Here is a 7,001-nt window from a genome sequence, read left to right on the forward strand (position 1 = left end):
CGGGCATCTAGAGTGCGTCTGCATGGCGCTCTTTGGGAAGACAGTTGGTTTCTATTTCCTCCCTTCTGAGGGTCTGTCATTTTGGAGTTGTCTCCAGGGATAAACACATGTTACATCTGAAATCAGCCGGCTTCTGGGTGGAGGACAGCAGGGGTCCTACAGCGGAGTATGGCTCACCTTCTAGGAGAAAGCAGGGGACCTGCCTGTGTCTCCTCCTTCTCAAACAGTTCAGTTAAAGTAAAAACAATCATTTTTAAACAGCCTCTGGAATGGGTTTCTTGTTCAGATAGTGAGACTCATTCTCCCAACATACATCTTGTTAACTGTCACCAAGGCAGCCGGGATCCGAAGGCCGCAGGAGACAGAACTCCAGTGATTTGTAAAATGACCCAGAGCTGCTTCCTCCCTCCAAACACACCCCACCAGCTGGCAGAAGAGGTCCTGAGCACCCTTACCACTTGCATCCCAGGCGTCCTCAAGGTGCTGGCCGCACCCTGCCCTAGTCTGGCCGTGTGACTCTGACACCCATCTGCCTTGTTTCTGGGCTCCTCGCTGGCACGGCCCCTTCCAAGGTCCTAAGGAGGGGCCCTTGGCAAAGCCATCTAGAAAGTTCGCACACATATTCCAACGGCAACTGACTGAGCCTGCTGCCCCTTCCACCCTGACCCTGCCCGCGTTCTGCTTCCCCAGGTCATGTGGCTCAAGAGGACCCAGGTGCCTGCACAAGGGGCAGGAGACACGCTGAGCTGGGTTAACGGGACGCGTTTCAGCCTTCACACAGAGCTTATCACCGGCCATCACGCCGCAGGCCTGGCTCTGGGAGCGTCGCTGCCGCCCAGGGTGCTCAGGCCCGGGGCTGGGGGACCAAGTGCAGGCCGGACCCGGTGGCAACACCAGCAGCACCAGCAGCACCAGCAGCGCCAGGTGCCGGGGGCGTGTGGGCCTGGGGAAGGAGCGAGGCTGGCAGTGCAGGGGGCCAGACACTGGAGAGTCATCACCAGGCATGTGGAAAGGCAAGCAGATCTTGGCTGGCACTCAGTGGCCAAAACCACACTGCCTGCCGTCAGAAAACAGAATTCACGCTGCAGCAGTGTGCTTATAGATAGGCCATAGATGTGTAACTCTCTGAATGGACTTCTGCAAAACAGAATTTATCAGGACTCCTGCTGTTCCAAGACGCAGTCTGTAGCTGCGCTAGAAACAGCAAGCGTGAAACCATGCTTCATGTCTCCTAACAGTCAGCAATAGAGGTTTCCCATCAACCATGCTAGAGGAGCCGCTGAACTCACTCTCTTCTCTGTCACGCTAATTAAAAAGGACACGGCCAAGTGGAAAGTGGCACAGAGGGTGTCAGGGCTCAAGACAGCAACACCAACTCTTATCTGCTGCTGCTGCTGTTAACTTGCTCAGCTGCGTCCGGTTCTTTGTGACCCCACGGACTGTAGCCCACCAGGCTCCTCTGTTCATGGAATTTTCCACGCAAAAATTCTGGAGTGGGTTGCCATTTCCTTCTCCAGGGGATCTTCCTGACCCAGGGATTGAACCTGGGTCTCCTGCGTGGCTGGCAGATTCTTTACCACTGAGCCACTGGGAAACAAAGGTGCGTCAGGTAATTAGCAAATACGCTATTTTTCTGGATCTTTTCTGAATGTTGTATTAATGGTCAGCTTTCTCAACTCTGTAACGTATTTACTTTTTCTCATTCTAAATAAATATTTGCACTCCAAGTTAATTTTTATTTCTAACACTGTGTTTCTTAAAGAGGTCCCCTCCCCTACACTGGTAAATCTCAGGTCCCATAAAAACTGCTATCCACTCTGCCCCGATGAAACCTGACTCACCCAAATGTTCAGCGAGCACCTTGCTTCTGAAAAGAGCAAGTCCAAGTCCCTAAAAGCACAGGAGCCTCTGAGAGGAGAAACCCCCGCCCCCCTCACCCCACTGCCCCATCACAGCAGGGAAGACACAGAAGCCAGTCTCCTAAGTGCTGGTAAGAGCTGCAAGGAGTGAAGCCAGAAGCCGCTAGGGATCTGGTGGGTGGAGAGGGAGGGAGGAGGCCTCAGCGAAAGGCGGGTGTCTGTGTCAGACCCCTCAAGAGTCCTGAGTGGCCGCCAGGCCCGCCCCTGGCTCACAAAACAAGGAATCCAGGCTCAGAAAGGTTAGTGACTTGCAACGCGTGTGACCTCAGCCTTCCCCCACCCCCGCCCTCACGGTGTGCCATTCCCTCTTGGGCTTAAGGGACCCCACGTGCTGAGCATGGGATGAGCCAGAAGGGGAGACGCCTGTGGAAGTGGCCCGGACCACACAGCGGAGTGCAGGCAGCACCAGGGAGCACTGAGGAGGGGGCGCAGCTGGCCTTGCTGGGCGGCTCTCCAGCACGGAGTGGAGCTGGGCCCACGGCGGAGTGGAGGGCTGGCTGGGCAGAGCAGTGCACACGGGCGGGGCCCTGAGGGCACCCACGGGCTGGGCCGTGGGGGTCCTCAGAGCCCACCTAGGAGGCCTGGGTGGGATCTCACCACCTGGTACTCTGCAGCTAGGAGAGATGGGCGAAGCCAAGCTCATCACTGCATCCGACAGTGTCAGAGGGCCTTTCTGGTCTTGGATTTTAAAACGACTGTAAATTGGAAAACAGTCCTGTGACCCTAAAATAAAACCACTTACATCACTCCACCTTCTCCTCCGGTCCTTGTCCACATCCTCGTGTATTTTTAAATCAGTGGAAAGGCTGTGTACGAGCTGCTTTGCCGTTTTGGTTGAGATGTCTCTTTGAACGTATTTCCAGGGATCATAATGGTTCAAATTTTGTCGGGAGGGAAGGGCGAGGAGGGGCCGCCGGGGCGTGTCTGCGGCCGCAGAGTGCGCTACCAGTCTCACTTGCCGGGTGTACCCAAGTCTGCTTTCAAACCGGGATTCCAAAATCTAAACCTTTTCTCACTTATTGCTAGGTGCTCTCCATAAAGATTAGACCAATTTACAGAATCACCAGAAAGCCATCACATTCTGGCCTCCGTCATGTTAAGCTCTGTGGAGCCCTCACTTTTGACACCCGGTTGCCAAGGTAAAGCCCGGAGCTGACAAATATGCTGCAGCCCAACGATGCTCCACACGTGGATCTCAGACAGCGGGACGGGGCGACCTCGGCTCCAGCGACCTCGGGCGACTCAGCTTTACAGGGCTTTTCCTGCACAGAACGCCAAGGTGTGTGCAGGAAACTTGCGACCCACTGAGCAAAAGGGGAGGTGGCAGGCTTACAAGAGAGTGGGTGAAGGAAAAGCAGGAACAAACCTGAAAGGATAAGCAGCAGGAACAGCCACCTGCTACCTTCTCAGGACAGAGGGCGCACTGCTGTGCCGAGAGGCAAGGTGTTTGGAAAGGAGAGGAGGGGCCTGATGGACTGAAAAGCACACGCAGAGAACTAGCCATGCCTCCACCTTTGCTTTGTCAACACAGGCCATGCCCTTCTCCCAGGAAGGACAGCTCTGCTTAAATACTGCCTCCTTTTTTCCGGACTGTGCACCCAGACTGCTTTTCTGCCCGACAACATGACGGCTGACACCGATTAAGCACTTAGTGGGTTCCAGGCAGCTAGCTACTGATGCCTGATCCTCACAAGTCTATGAGGCACGTAAACTGCAACCTCATTTGTTGCTAAGGAACCCAAGGAGAGATACGTGAATGTATCATAAAAACTCCTCTTCTGGGGAAGGAATTAGTATAGAAGGAAGCAGGGAGCCTACCAGGAGAGAAGGTCCAAGCAGGTGACGAGCCAGCAAACTTCTGCAGCTCTTGCAGCTCCTGGTCCAGACAGCTCAGTGCTCACTGAGGCTCAGCAACAAAGCAGGAGTCCTGGCCCAGGAAGCGGGTCCAGGCGTGATCCGGCACCGGCCACCCACTCTGCTTCCAACTGGGGCCAGGGCCTGGCCACATCATCTCTGCAGATTTTGAGACAACTTAACTGCAGCCATGAAGTTAAGCCATGTGCTCCTTGGAAGGAAAGCTATGACCAACCTAGACAGCATGTTAAAAAGCAGAGACATCACTTTGCTGACAAAGACCTGCAAAGTCAAAGCTATGGTTTTACAGTAGTCATGTATGGATGTGAGAGATGGACCATAAAGAAGGCTGAGCGCTGAAGAACTGATGCTTCCAACTATGGTGTTGGAGAAGACTCTTGAGAGTCCCTTGGACTAAAAGGAGATCAAACCAGTCAATCCTAAAGGAAATGAACCCTGAATATTCATTGGACTGATGCTGAAGCTCCAATACTTTGGCCACCTGATGTGAGGAACTGACTCATTGGAAAGACTGAGGGAGAGGAGGAGAAGGGGGTGAGAGGAAGAAATGGTTGGATGACAACGGTCCCTCAGTGGACATAAGTTTGAGCAAACTCCAGGAGACAGTGGAGGATAGAGGAGCCTGGTGTGCCACAGTCCATGGGGTTGCAAAGACATGACAGTCAGAGAGAGTGAACAACAAAACAAAATACAAACACCAGGTGTGAAGTGCTTCATAACCCCTCACGGAGAGTTACGTCTTGTGGTGTAAGGAACTCAGGACTTTCAAAGGGCCGCAGATACAGATGAACATCAGATCTGCCTGCAAGCAAAGGCCACTCCACGCCTGCCCAGCTCCCAGGTGCGCCGCTGGCCCTGCACACCACCCACCAGCCCTCTGGCGCCGTGCCACGGCCATCACGCTCTCCAGAGTGCCCCGCCCAAAGCTCCGCACAGAGACAGCAAAGGCGCACGGAAAAGCCACCCTGAGATGTACCTCTTCCCTTCACTGTGGGCTCGGGCTATTTCCTTCAGTGCACCTCCCGGGAATCTGTTTTCTCGGCAATTACGACCGACCAGCACGCGGAAGGCCTCCGGAGGCCGTGGCCACCAGGGTAGGTGTGGACCCCGGCCTGAGCGATCGCTAGGCATGGTCAGGTCCCAGCTATCAGGGCGGGCTCTGGAAGGCTCTCACTGCCTGAGGAGCCTTTCCAGGTTTCCCGGAGTAAAAGCATTAACACCTAATACCAGCCTTAAGACCATTTAAGGAAAGGCCAAAAAGGGCATGGCCGCAAGTCGCCCGAGCTTCCACTTGCGGTTCTGCCCAGGCCTCACGAGGGGCCCCCACGCCCACCCGGGGCCCCCACGCGGAGCCCCCACGCCCACCCGGGGCCCCCACGCGGGGTCCTCTCGCGCACCCCGGGGCCCCCACGCGGGGTCCTCTCGCGCACCCCGGGGCCCCCACGCGGGGTCCTCACGCGTACCCCGGGGCCCCCACGCGTACCCCGGGGCCCCCAGCGGGCAGGCTCCCCAAACAGCGCCCTCCTCACACGCGGCCCGCCGCCCGAAGGCCTTCCCAGGCCAGGAGCAGACTTCTCTGGCCGCTCGCTGTCCGGAGGCGCCCGCCCTGCCTCAGGCTTTGGCCTGCGGCCTCCGCCGCCCGCCCCCGAGGCGTGCCCTGGCCCCCGCTCGCCCGCTGCCGCGCGGCCCCGCGCCCTCACCGGCTGTCCGACCCGAGCTGTCGCCCGCAGCGGCCTCCGAGTCCGCGCCGGCTCCGCCCGGCTCCCTACTGCCCGCGGGCCGCCCCCGCGCCCCGCGCCCCTTCCCCGCCCCGCCCAGGGCCCCGCCCTCGCCCCGCGGATGCGCCGCCGATTGGTCTGACGGCTCCTGGGGCGGGGCCTCCGTACCGCTGGGGCGGGGCCTCCGCGGCCGCAGCCTGGAAGCGCGGCACAGAGCTCTGATTGGTGGATTTGTAGGGCGAGAAGGCACGCGCAGAGTCGGATGTAATTCGGCCAGCTCGGCTCGAGGAGCCGCGGGCGGTTCTGGGCGCGGCGTCGGCTCAGGGGGCAGGGCGGCAGATCCGTGCTTGGGGCACGGTTACGGCTCGGGAGGGGCGGGGCGTCGGCACGGGGGGCGGGGCGCGACTCCGGCCCAGATCTGTCTGCAGCCTCGTTCTGCCCTGGGCCGTGGCCGCCTGCGTCCCTGTTACCAGGTCCTCTTCTCCTGGGGCTACCCGGGTGGGCCTAGGGGCGCCGAGGGCCAGGCGAAGGTGTGCTGTAGAGGAAACGGGCCGTGCTGGGCGCCCAGCGGCCCCCTAGCTTTCGCGGTCCCCCACCGGGGAATGGAAACGTGGCACCATCTCCGGAGCGCCCAGGCCCACGATTTGCGGGAGCACACGCCCCTTCTTCGAGCAGTTGAGTGAGCTCCTGTGCATTCTTGGAAATCCGGCTCAACTTGCCCCGGTCCTGCCCCCGCCGCGGTCCCCGCGGGCAGGCCAGGAGCGCCCCCGCGCGGCTATCTAGGAAGTAAGTCCCGAACCATCCTGGAGAATCCTGGTTGGTTGGCCTCCGGGCACATCTCACACAAGTAGGAGGAGTATCCGCTTTCCGCGGGGCTGCCTCGGAAGGGCACTCTTGCCTCCGTTGTTTCCGCCGGGTTTTTTCTCTAACCGGCCCTCAGCGCAGAACCCCGCACCCGTCCCCTCCGAGGCACAGAACCCCGACAGGAGCACACTGCCAGGGAGGCCACGCAGGGAGACCCTGGTCAGAGCGGCGGGGGACCCAGTAGAGGCTGCAGAGCATAAGCTGGAACACCGAGGGAGGGACGGGCCTGGAGAGAACTACAGAAGAAAAGGGGCCCAGGCGGTCCTGGGCGGAGGGGCCAGGGGTCCGGATGCCACCCCCAGATCAGGTTTCCAGCATTCCTCCTGGTCAGTGGCTGTCCCTACCGTGAATGAGACCTTGCTTCTGTCACGTTTTCTACCCGGAGGGCAGACATCGAGCTCTCATTAGAGCTCCTTTTTATCAGTTCCCCTGTAAATCCTTTCTTTCCAGGCTTCGTGGCTCCTCCTTTCCAGCTGGGATCACCAGTACAGAGCTGTTCTGTACTGATGTTCATGCGAATACTTCCTCCCCATTTTTTATACACAGGAAATGCAGAACTTTCTCTGAGTGTTTCTGAGATCTTACACCTTTACCTTGTAAAGAGCAAAGAATGAGAACTACTCAC

The 7,001-nt window shown here is 58.4% G+C and overlaps 1 protein-coding gene across 1 annotated transcript in view; it reads right to left on the bottom strand.

Moving 5' to 3' along the window:
• FARP2 (FERM, ARH/RhoGEF and pleckstrin domain protein 2) overlaps window positions 1–5,587 on the bottom strand; it is a 100,971-nt gene extending 95,384 nt beyond the window's left edge. The window contains exon 1 of the mRNA XM_069583198.1: window positions 5,495–5,587. The gene's annotated coding sequence lies outside the window, so the exon portion shown is untranslated. The remainder of the gene's footprint in view (window positions 1–5,494) is intronic.
• Between the last annotated feature and the right edge of the window lie 1,414 nt (window positions 5,588–7,001).

The sequence above is a fragment of the Ovis canadensis genome, chromosome 1, assembly GCF_042477335.2.
Source record: "Ovis canadensis isolate MfBH-ARS-UI-01 breed Bighorn chromosome 1, ARS-UI_OviCan_v2, whole genome shotgun sequence".
In the NCBI taxonomy this organism is placed as follows: domain Eukaryota; kingdom Metazoa; phylum Chordata; class Mammalia; order Artiodactyla; family Bovidae; genus Ovis; species Ovis canadensis.